Source organism: Oryctolagus cuniculus, chromosome 1, assembly GCF_964237555.1.
Source record: "Oryctolagus cuniculus chromosome 1, mOryCun1.1, whole genome shotgun sequence".
Taxonomy (NCBI): Eukaryota; Metazoa; Chordata; class Mammalia; order Lagomorpha; family Leporidae; genus Oryctolagus; species Oryctolagus cuniculus.
The window spans coordinates 154,271,078-154,283,943 of NC_091432.1; the positions used below are offsets into that span (position 1 = coordinate 154,271,078).

The 12,866-nt window shown below is 37.9% G+C and overlaps 1 protein-coding gene across 5 annotated transcripts in view; it reads right to left on the reverse strand.

Moving 5' to 3' along the window:
- PCSK5 (proprotein convertase subtilisin/kexin type 5) overlaps positions 1–12,866 on the reverse strand; it is a 437,660-nt gene that overhangs the window by 328,162 nt on the left and 96,632 nt on the right. The window lies entirely within an intron of this gene.

Sequence of the window (12,866 nt, forward strand, 5' to 3'; positions counted from 1 at the left end):
ACATCTGAGCCAGAGAAAATACAAAGTGGACATTTGTTGTCTCCTAAAGGAGGAAGTGCTAAAAAAAAGAAAACTGATACGGACTTCTCAAAATGACATGAGTCTATTTAAAACGTATCTTCCTCATCAACTTTAAGATAATTTAAGAATCAAAAAAGAATAATGTCAGTAATGAGTCACTACAGTTGAGAAGAATTCACGAGTTCATAATGATGTTTATACAGGAAGGGCAGTGAAGAAGGCATTACAGAATTAGAAAATCAGGCAGCCACTGATGTCACGATTAACTTAGGAAGGGATCATCAACAGATGCTAAAATCTTGGGGAAACATTGCTAGGAAATAGGGTATTCATATGTTTCTAACTATCATCCCTCAGATCTCTTATTAATTATAAAGACAAACTGTACCTTTACAATACAGAAATCTAGAATATATCACCTTAACCAACCAACTGAACAAACTTAACATAACCAAAAGCTGAACTTACACATGAAACACTGAAAAAGGCTTAACCCTACCTGAGTAATTTTTGCTTCAAAAATGTTTTAACTCCTCATCTAATCTTTAAACATCTAAGGTGAGATTTACTCTACAAACCACAAGTTTGGTCTCAACAAAATCATCAACATCAAAGTCCACTCCCTACTCATCCAGCACCATAAGGCAGGCGGGCTTTTCCAGATAAAGAAGCTAGAAAGACTGAATGGAAATGACAACACATGATTTAGAGTGCTGGAACTATAAAAAATTGACAATTAGGGAAATTTAAGTATGAAAAATAAGTTTGAAAATTACCATTAATTATCATAGTTATGAAAATGTAGGCTATACAAGAGAATATAATTCTTAGGAGATGCATCTTGATATATTTAGGGGTACATTTTCACAATGTTTGCAACTTACTTTTGGAGTTCAGAAAAACAAAATGTGTGCTATGTGTATGTGTGCACATTGAAAGAGAAAATATTAACTTTTAGCAAGTCCAGGTAAATCAAACAAATCTATTCATCATATTATTCTTTCAAATTATTTGCAGGTTTCAAATTTATCAAAATAAACCTGTGGAGAAAATCATGACAGACTTAATTTTTAAAATATTATGTAAAAGTGAGGCCTCAAAGGGTACAGAGCACAGAGCTCCTGCCACAATAGACCACAAGATGATGCAGACACAGGCGGCTGTGTCCACAGCCCCAGGAGTCAACTGGAAGCCAAGCTGCTGCCTGCAGACCACCCAACTCCAAGCTTGGCCTTGCCCAGACTGCACACCAGCTGTCTCTTCTGGAGAGCTGTCTGGTGAGGGCTTTCCACCAACATCTGCCATCACTTGGACTATGGGACACATGTGACAAGGGTGCCTACTTAGGTCCCAAGATTCCTGTTGGGGTGGGTTGTCTTCCTTTCCAAGGCCACCCATTGCACTCTAGACTCTTGCTACCTCTCACACACTATACACTCTTTACGTCGCATGTCCCAGAGGCATCATGACAAGGCAGCCAAGGCTCAATGGTCAGAAAACAAGATCACAATAAAGAAAGAGATGAGGAGAGATGGAAAAGAACATGTACCCCCTAGAATTTTCACTACATACCAAGGCAGATGCTCTCAATTTTTCCATTAGACTCAGGCTAGGAACCTCTGACAGTAGCTTTCTTAGAACCGTGAACACAGTTCGTTTGAGAATGGATCCAACAATTGCAGAGATCAGAGTACATGTATGGCAGAAAGAATCAGGTCCCTGGAGACCTGCATTACTCCTTGGATCAAGAGAGACATGCCAGTCAGCTATGGACTCCAATAAATTCATTTTCTCTTCCCCTGGTTTGATGTTTTTAAATCACTTATAACTCACTATCAATTGAAATAATGTTTTGTAGAAATATATTCTCTGTACAAATAGGTTAGAAACAATGCTACTTATTGTTTAAAGAAAAACTGAGAATAGTTAAATTTACAAAGTTCAGTAGGGAAAGAGAGAAAGAAAGAGAGGGAGAGAGATCCTAGAATGTGGCAGCATTCCAGACCAAAGCTGGTTCAGAATGCCCCACCCCACCACATGTACAGGCTGTATTTATAGCCAGAGAAAAGGAAGTGACATAACCTGATTGGCTGCAGTAGGCTTCTGTTTTTCATGGACATGGTATGATCAGTCAGCAGCCTGATTCTGGCTGAAACTTTACTATGTTGTTGGTTGAGACTCAGTTGGTTGGTTACAAAGATATGCTCTAGGTTAGGTTATAATTGGTTTATACAACAAGCTGGGTTATAGTTCACTATGTAGGGAGGTGACTTTGGGCCAAACTTTATCCTTTAAAATATGAAGACAGGTTCAGGCCAAGCTTATTGCGGTTTGACTCAATATTGCTCTCATCAATTCTCAAAGCATATTAGGATAATAATATCTCTGAGAAGCCCTACAGTAAAGTACCCATTTTCAGTTTGCTTAAATCAATATTTTTAAAACAACTTGACTTTGGACATTTGTATTCAGAATCCTCAGAAGTATTATTGCATGTGGAATAAGATTCATAATAGTGACATGGAAATCATTTATTTGCCTGCAAAGAAATCTCCTGTCTCATCACTAAATTGCAACATATTTCATATGTTCTCATGTCAGAAGTTTGAGGCCTATGTAGTCCAACCAACAATCCTAACATCAAACTGCTTAGATATACTTGCAAAGGTCTTAATGGGCTTTGTGTGTGCTTATATTGCATTGCTAGACTCAGCATACAGTTAGCTGTTTCCTACATCAACTATGAACTGCTGAAGAGGAGTTTTTGAAGTCTTCATCCTCAGCAGGTTGAATTATACCCGGTACACAAGGAACTAAGTAAGTGTTGCTGAATGATTAAAATCATTACCAATTTACTTTTTTTCCAGTGGAAATGTAATTTCTGGTTCCTTTCCTTCATTTTCCTTCTGCTATACATTAAATTAATGCCTTTATTGAGCAGCCTGTAGTAACTCCTCATTCCTAAGTCCTGGGAGGATAGAAAGACATCAATGCTCATTAGTGTGTACAACTAGTTTAAATGATTTGTTCACTGCACATTCCTTTTCGCTTGTCCAGATTGAATCAGGTTTGATCACTAGAGATTTTTAATCTTTCATTTTCTTGGAAAAAATTCTACAATTAGAAATATTTCCAGTCTTGCTTTGCCTTGTGTTTCAAGCTAATGAAGAATGGCAAATTTAACACATTATTTTCTGAAGTAGGCACATGAGGGAAAATAATTACACATTATTGTGCACAGACCTGGTGGAGTTAACTCCACCCTTCAAAATAGAGTATTTATTTCCAGGGCATCAGGCTGCCAGACCAGATGGCTTTGTTATCCTTCATCAACTGCCCAGACAAGCTAGGGCAATGCACATCTTTGTGGTATTTTCTAACCTTCCAATGACCACACAGAGAGCATACACTACACAAATTGACAAAAAATAAAACTATGAAGATACACTTAAAATCATTTACTATGTAACACAAAGATATTGAGGATGATTCTTTTTTGAGAAAATTCTGTAATTTCAACAGATAATCTAACCATGTCACATAGGTCAAAAGGAAGAAAAGAATTGTATCAAACTATATAAGATTGAGTTTCAGTGATCACATGGCATATGGAAATATTGTTATAGTGACATAGTGCTGCATAGACAACAGTAGTGTGTGACAAAATTCAAAGACTAGGGCCAGCACTGTCGCATAGTGGGTAAAGCTGCCACCTGCAACACCAGCATCCATATGGGTGCTGGTTCATGTCCCAGCTGCTCCACTTCTGATCATGCTCCCTGCCAATGTGCCTGGGAAAGCAGTGGAAGAGGGTTCAAGTGCTTGGAACACAGCTACCCACATGGGAGAATGGGAGAAAGCTCCTGGCTCCTGGCTTCAGATTGGTCCATCTTTGGCCATTGCAGGTATTTGAGTAGTGAACCAATGATGGAAGATCTCTCTCTCTCTCTCTCTGTCCCTGACACCCACCCCCACAACTCTCACTTTCAAATAAATAAATAAGTCTTTAAAGTATTTAAAATCAAAGAGTAATTATGCTGGTGTTACTGTAAAGATTTTCAGCTTAGGAAAAGAAAACAGACATAATATTTATGATGGTAAATTTAAAGAATTCTGTAGAACTGATTTTAAATTGGACATATCTGTATAAACTTAGGTATATTTTATATATAAAAATAAACAGCCCTGCTCTGTTCACTGAGAAATCCTAAACTAGCCCAATACCAATGAGAATCTCAGTGCACATATTATGGTCTTTAAATATAATTTTTTTTTTAAAAAAAGGCAAGAGGTCTTTGAAGAAATGGTTGATTCCAGGTCTGCAATAGTAACCACAAGGGGACTTCAAAAAAGTTCATGAAAATGGAAATAATGAAAAAATTATACAGGAATTTCAAAATTTGTTGACTCCCAGCCACAGCTCCTAACACCAGCATTCTGATAATGCAGACCCTGCCAACCACGTGGGAATTTCCATTCCAGCTCCCAGCTTCAGCCCTGGCCCAGCAATGTCAATGAATGCAGTTGAGTAGAGATCAAGCAGATAAAATGTCTCTGTTCCAGTTTCTGCCTCTGAGTCTCTCTCTTTGTCACCCAAAAAATATTTTAAAATAATGATTGTCATTATTTATTTTCTTTCTCTCTCTCTGTATTTGCAGGATATAGGCAGAGAGGCAAGCAGACATGTATTGCCAGATGGAAGGACATACCACCAAGGAGGTACAGCCTCTCCTCACTCTTTCAAAGATAAAACTTCAATTTGAGACTTTACTTCTTACAACCTATCAAATTAATGCTAATATTGGGAATAGAATTTGCAAAACGACCCCATGAGAATGCAGCCCACAAAATTCAGATTACAAACCTTGAAATAACCTAGATTTTTCAACCAAAAGTTTTGAAAGGAAAAATGTAGAGAAATCTACAGAAAAAAGATTTAATTATTACCAGTGTACTTCAAAAAGCACATAGAAAATGAAATTAAAAGTTTATTTTGATGCAAAATATTTTGAAACCCATGCATAATTTTTTCACTATAGACATTCTTCCATGAAATTTTAAAGACCCCTCCCATATCAATCACAATGTATGGGCCTTAACTGCAGTCTGACTCAAATGAATTACAAAGCAAATAGCAGGAGAAAACTGACTGGATGTTTGATGATATAAACAATATTACTAATTTTTTACATGTGATAATGACATAGTTTTATTATGAAAAAATGGTTCTTATCTAACAGAAATACATATCAGAACATTCAGTAGGTTATTTACTTTAAGATAATCAGAACAGAGAGAGCAATAAATGAAAGAACATTGGCATCATGATGCTAATTATTAAAGTCAGTAAAGGGGACATGGTATTCATTATACTACCCCCTCTTTCTTAAAAATTCATCATTTAAAAAATCATCTATTATTTTTCACTTTATGTTTCTGTGTGGGAGCAAACTGTTGAAATCTTTACTTAATGTATGCTAAACTGATCTTCTGTATATAAAGAGAATCGAAAATGAATCCTCATGTGAATGGAAGGGGAGAGGGAGTGGGAAACGGGAGGGTTGCGGGTGGGAGGGACGTTATGGGGGGGAAGCCATTGTAATCCATAAGCCGTACTTTGGAAATTTATATTCATTAAATAAAAGTTAAAAAAAAAGAAAAAAAAATTTAAACTTTTGTTTTAAATTTTCTAAAAAGGTTCTATAATGTTTGAAGTACAAGCATGTAAAATAGGGATTGGATGTGACTCCCAACCTGGAATAACAAGTTTTTGATAAGAGTACAAGTGCATGTTTTTGAGTGGAATACGCATAACAGAAAGCGCCATCTGAAAACCGTATATTTCTGGCTACTAAAAACATACAAAGTGGTTATTATCTGAGTACTTGAACTGAGTTACATTTCATGCCCATTCTAATTTGGTGGTCAGTAGGTTTTTTTTTCCCCCTGTTTCTTCTTCTTAAAGACCACCGGATTCAAAGTAAATACTATTGCAAAAACATACACAGAATTTGTTTCTGTGTGCTTGTGTAACATTCATGGTTGTGGCACAAAAAGGCCTGGAATATACAGCATAGGCCTGGAAGGAAAATGAGAATGGGTATATAAAACAATTCAGCTGAACATGATGAGCTAAAAAAATCTTTTATGTCGACCTTCTATGTTTAACTTACTGCTGCTCAGAGTCCTGCTGAAGGTCTTTCAGTTCACTGACAGATGAGAATAATTTCTCTATCACTAGGTAACAAACCCAAACATCAAGTTTTTAAGGCACTAATTTAACTAGGTTTCAGGAAACCATGCAAGGAGATCATTAGGAGAACACAGTTCCATGCAACCCGGGCATAATTTTCTTTGCTCTGCTTCAGACATGTTAATTTAGTATGTCTGGGTCAGCACTTCCATACGGAGACTTTTTACAAGGGTCAAATTCAACACACCAGGAAACTAAAAGGAAAAAGAAAGAAAACAAAAGCTACATTTCTTCCAAGTAACCTTTTAAGATTATTCCATAAATCTGGTACCAAATATTTGAATGGACACCACCCAGACAAACTGATTTTTTTCTCAGCATAAAGGAAGAAATTAAGCTTCTCACCAGGGACTTATCTTTTTAGTCAGGAAAGAATAATCAGTAAATACATTTCTGACTGGCTCTATCATCGACCAGCAGAAAACAGCACTTTTGCATTTTGAGCTCAGTTTTAAATCTGACCTATGCAATTAAATAATCAATTTCTGTTCCTGGGAAGGTAGTTTCATTCTATTTGTCTCACTATAATTTGGCATCTGTTGTGCGATACTCTTTCAGCTTGTACCCTTTGCCTACTGGACTATCCAGCATTACTCTAGAATCCCCTCCCTACTCTGAAGCAGCCTACCAATGACTCCCTTAAATTGCAGGTACTAGAAAAATCACATTGCTGTGCACATATTCTTTAGACATGGTTGGGGCAACTGTTGCAGTGTAATGGATTAAGCTTCCACCTGCAACACTAGGATTCCCATCTGGGCACCAGTTTGAGTCCTGGCCACTCCACTTCTGGTCCAGCTCCCTACTAATACATCTGGAAAAGCAGCAGAGGATAGCCCAAGTCATTGGGCCTCTGCACCCATTTGAGAGACCCAAATGAAGCTCCTAGCTCCTGTCTGCCCAGCCCTCGCTGTTGTGGCCATTTGGGGAGTGAATCAGCAGATCTCTCTCCCCCCCCCCCCCTTTATCTTTCTCTCTCTCTCTCTCTCTCTCTCTGTATTTCCCTCTCTCCCTGTAACTCTGCCTTCAAAGAAATAATAAAAAAAAATTCTTAAAAAAAAGAGAAAAGAAATAGTTCTTATTTTCTCCTCTACAGGAAATACAGGCATTTTCTTCTTTCTGATTCTCCTCATCAAAAGATTCCTAAGAATTCTTTCTTTTACTTGATTAATTTCTTGGCTTGTTCACTGACAACCAAAATTAAGGAAAGAAGCTCTCCAGATGCCTCTGTCTTAGAAAATTTTTAGAGTTTGGATTCTCAACACAGGACATTTGAAGGCATCATCATCTTTTAGAAATAGCCAAAATCAGTTTTGTGATTTTAAGGAAAATGATGAAACTGAATAAGACTTTCTCCCCCTTTATATTAATAGATATCTATTGAGTACTTATTAAATCTGCTTATTGGAGGAGAGATAGGTTACAATCAGAAACTAATCCCCAAACTGGGTGAAATGTAAACTGAGAAATGAGGAATTCAAAGAAGCTGTTTGATAAAAGAACTTGAATCAACATGTCTAAGAATAGGACCACAGATTAAGTGAGTTCAAAGGCTAGTCTTATCTGCTCTCCAACAGAAAATGAGTTACTAATTAAAGCAAAATCTTGGTTAAAATCTTGATAGAAACAGCTCTGTTTCAGTTAACAGACTCATTCATCATGGTAAAGTGGGGGCCAAGGGGCCAGACTACCCACATATTTTTCACTCTTCGAAACGAAAGCTGAGAAGATAAATTAACAGTATGTAATAAGTTAAACCTTGTTCAAGGAAATTAATAAAAGTTTATAATAATTTGCACTGGCAGGAATGGATGTTATCAAAATTATTTCTTCCTAGTGCAACATTAATTATTAGTTTCTTCTGGAAGCACTTTGACTAGTTATACACAATTTTACTTAATATTGCTGATTATGTCAACTTCCATCATAACCATTAAATGAGACAATGAAATCACAATTACCATAAACATTGTAAGTTAATCAGCAAGTAGCCATTAAGATTCTGCCATGGTATCCTCATTGGACAGCATCAACCAACCGACTGAGCAAACTGACTAAAACTACCCAAAATCCCTACCTATAAAATGTTCCCCTTAAGTTGCATTAAAAAAGACAACATGGACATTTCATTTAATATTTTTTCCTTGGTGACAGGAATCCTGTAGGTGTTGGGGGAAAAAAGTACTAAATATAAATGAACCCATGAATGCGTACATAAATAAAAAATGTGTCTTGGGGCTGGTATTGTGGCTCAGCAGGTTAAGCAACTGCCTGTGATACTGGCATCCCATAATGGCACACTGGTTCAAGTCTCAGCTGCTCTGCTTCTGATGCAGCTCCTTGCTAATGTGCTTGAGAAAGCAGCAGCACATGACCTAAATGCTTAAGCCCCTGATACCTATGTGGTAGATCCAGATGGAGTTCCAGGCCCCTGGCTTTGGCCTGGGCCAGCCTCAGTCATTGTGGTTATTTGGAGAGTGAACCAGCAGATGGAAGATCCATCTTTTTCTCTCTCTGTCTCTCTCTCATATGTATATGTGTGTGTGTGTGTCTCCCTCCTTCTGTGTCACTCTGCCTTTCAAATAAATAAATAAGTCTTAGACAAAAGGATCTGTAGAGGGAAGGAACTTGGTATGCTCTTGGAATAAAATAAAGCAGTGGGCTGAAAGCAGAGTAAGACAGAAAGTATTAAAGATGTATTTAAAGAAGTGACCAGGAGCAAAACCATGGGAAGCCTTAAAGACAAATGTCTGGATTTGAGTATTTAGTATCAAAATAATGGAAGTCATTCAGAAGTATTAAGTAACGGGAAGTAACTAAAGGGTGAGGTATTTCCATTGGTCAGTTTGAACTTTTAATGACAATTCTGACTACTGCATACAGAAGTGATTGGGAGAGTTCAAAAGTAGAAATAGTCTAGTTGACAGACAGGCAGTGGGTTTAGACTCTGGTGGAGGAGAACTGGCAATTGACTCAAAAGGTAGGATGGCTTTCACTTGATGCATTAGCTTTAAGGTAGAGTCAAGGATGATGTCCAGATTTCCACTCATTAAGAGAAGGAACAGTGCAAATGGAAAAATTCAGGGTAGGGTTTAAATCACTTCTTCAGTTTGGGAAAAAGTGCAGAAAAGAGTTAACAGAGCAGGTCCGAGACTGCTATCCACTAAAAAGTCTGCTTATAAGGTTGGTCTTTGGTTGGTAATCTAGGAACTTGGATTTGGGGAGGGCTCCCACCATTCACTGTACGTAAACTGTTTATACCAACAATATGGTTTCTGCTGAACAATTGCTTTCCTTCTGGGAGTTTGGAATTTTGAAAAATGGAAGGCAAATGCGGCCCATGTCTTCAACCCTATATAATAACCCTGGCTACTGAGTCTCTAGTGAGCTTTCTTGGTAGACAGCATTTCTCACGTGTCACAATCCAGTGCTGGAGGAATTAAGCACTTTCTGTGTGATTTAACTGAGACAACTCTCTTGGAAGCTTGAGTTTGGTTTCTTCTGGACTTCATCTCATGTGCTTTTCTTTTTGCTGCTGTGCTTTGTATCCTTTTGCTGAAATAAATCATAGCCATGAGTATGACTACATGATGAGTCATATGAGTGTTCTTACTGATTCACCAAACTTATGGGTGGTCTTGTGGATCTCCAACATCAGGGATATATTGAGTTTGATATAACGTGATGAAAGAATGATATATGGCAATGGCGAGCTCAAGGGTTAGTTCATGGCTGGGGATCAAGACATGGATCAATTAATGGTGTGTACTCTTCCTAGATTCAATATTCAGTGCACCTTGCCATGCAGAACTAGAAGAAGTTCAAGTAAGAATGTTGTTAAGAAAGTAGCCAGACCAGATATCATTTTTTTATTGTTGTTTGCTTATTTGTGCTTTAGACAAACTAAGGTTGAGAGAAGTAAAAGATCCTTCCAGAGGTCACAGCACTAGGGAGCAGCACAAATTAGTAAACCAAAGCCATATCTCCAATACATCATTTACTGCCTAACTAGGGTCTATCCTTTCTCAGAAGGCCTGCTGCTTGCATTTGAATGTGCCACATGGTTGCAGATTTCCACCATGTTGCATTTTCAATTAAAACAGCTAAATGGGATGTCTTAAAAGGATAATTTCCAAGCTGCCAGGACAATAATGCCACAAACTCCACCAGATTTTATTAGAGTCAAATGACAGTGTAAATCATTAAGAAAATGTGTGCCAACCACAGAAACAGCAATGCCTCAAACTCTTGGAGCACTGAACGCCATCAGTTGGCTGAGAAAGAACCATGTGGCTTAAAATCATTTTTTGCAATTACTGTCCCAGCTAGTTCACAGTTTTTGGCAGATATGCCCGACATGCATAACTGAACTCAGCTAATTTTCACTCTGCTGATCAACAAATATAATTTTTTCCCCTCCAAAAAACCACCCAGAGAGCTTTCATGAAATCTGAGGTACTGCATCAAAAAATGAGCCCATTCATTACAGTCTGCCTTTAAATAATGCATATTAAATAGGCCACCCAACATTCATCACAAAATGTTCTACTGTGCTAAGATGATGAGTCAAGAGTACCAATCCTAACTACTAGAGTCTGAGCATCAAGAACGAAGTCTCTAAATATTTCTGCCTTCCATCAAATAGAAAACACACACATACACATCTATGGACTTAAGGCTATAGCTTATGTTAACTATCAGGGGCTTCTGCCAAGTCATTGTTAGTTTTTTAATAGTTAGACAAACAATAGTGTACAATGCTATGTCAATTTCCTTAAGTAATAAAATATTTGCATGGCTGAGGAAATACAAGGGCTTTTCTGTTAAATGTACATATTAATCCAAGTCTCATTTCTAACTTGAATTCTTAGGACTACTTATCAATAGCCCAACTGCTGAATTTCGCATACAAATGTGTGTTTTTTGATTTTTAAAACTGTAAATCTTCCACAAACTGAATAGCCCCTCACACAAAGAGTAGCATCCCGCCAACAAGGAAGAATTCCCTCAACGTATTACAATTGCAGCATGTCTGACATCTCTGTAGGGGAAGCGCTCTTAGGACAGGAATTACAGGGGATTTCATTTATAGAGATAATATTTTATGCCTTAGTTGGAGAGTGGGTGAACAGACACTTGTGCTATTCTCTAAAATTTTTGTCTTAAATATTTTGTAATAATTTTTAAAACAGTTAACTCCTTGAAATTGCTCACCTGGTTTTCCAAATCCCTGAGGAAAAGTTTTACTTAGCCTTGCTGTCTCTAGAATCAAACTGAATTTTCTTTAGTAGTGCAAAAATGGTCCACTGTATCAGCTGGGCATGTCTAAACAGATTTATTATATTGAGTTCCTGAAGATGGGAGCAAGTCCGCACGACTTTTCCTATCAGATATCGTATGTTTCTGGAGCAGCTTGAAAGACTATAAAAACCAAGGGTATTTTCAATCAGTGCAGGTAAAGGGAAAGTATCTTCTCATATTAAAGCTGCCAGCTTCCCAAATAGAAAGTCAGGGCAAGAAGGAAAAAGTACAAGACCAAGAAAAAGTTAAGCTGGCCAGGTGTGCTTTAAAATGCCCCTTAAGTCTAAAAGCCCTTCTTCCTCTACCTAATAGATAGGAGACAGAATCAGGCTATAATCTCATAATCTTGTGTTTAAGTATGGCAGAGTAGTGGGTTCTCAAAGCGGTATCTGGACCCCAGCAACAGTTTCAGTTGGGTGCTTGGTAGGAATGCACACTGCTAGACTGTACTGGGGGAAAAGAAGAGTTGGACAGTAACCTATTTTTAAGATGCCCTCCTGGTACCGGCTAGTTTAAGAACCACGAAGTCGGAATCCTAGGTCTCTGGAAACAGAGTGACTGGGTTTGAGCACCAGATATTTCCCCTGGTAAATGGTGTAACCTTGGGCAAGTGATTTAACATTTGTATGCTTTGATTTCCTTCCTCATCTTTATAATGAAGGCAGTAATAATTCCAAACTCACTGGAACAATGGCCATAAGATAATATCTGTAAAAGTTCGACAAAATGCTTGACCCATAACACTAAGAACTCGTTAAATGGTGAGCAATTACTTTCTCTACCGTAGAGGTGAACACACATTGAGTTGTTTTTAATCTAGCTTGCTCACCCATTTATTCAATTACCATTTATTGAGAATTTATCACATCCTGCACATCCAGGGTGTGCTGATGAAATGCCATTGTGTGAACCCCACTCCACACCAAAACATAAAGACTCTGTGATAGATGAGTCCAAGTTTGTATATGTTTACAAACTCTTTAGGAGTTCTAACAGAAGAAGCAGATCTGCAATAAAAATCTACAGCCCAATGCCTCAGGGGTAGTGACTTAGGTATGTACATGATCCCTGGGAAGGCTTCAGGGAGAAGCCTCTCCACCAGCCAACTTTGGTGCTTATATATTCGTCTCTCCTGTTTCCTGATTTTCTTAGGAGGCGCAAGTCACATTTGTCTAAACCCTCAGTATTTGGCATTATGCCTGGCAAAGACAGCAGAAGTTTGCTGGTGAAATGAGAACTCAGTTGTATTTCTAGGATTAGGCCCTCCAACTCCTGGAAACCCGAGCCCAGT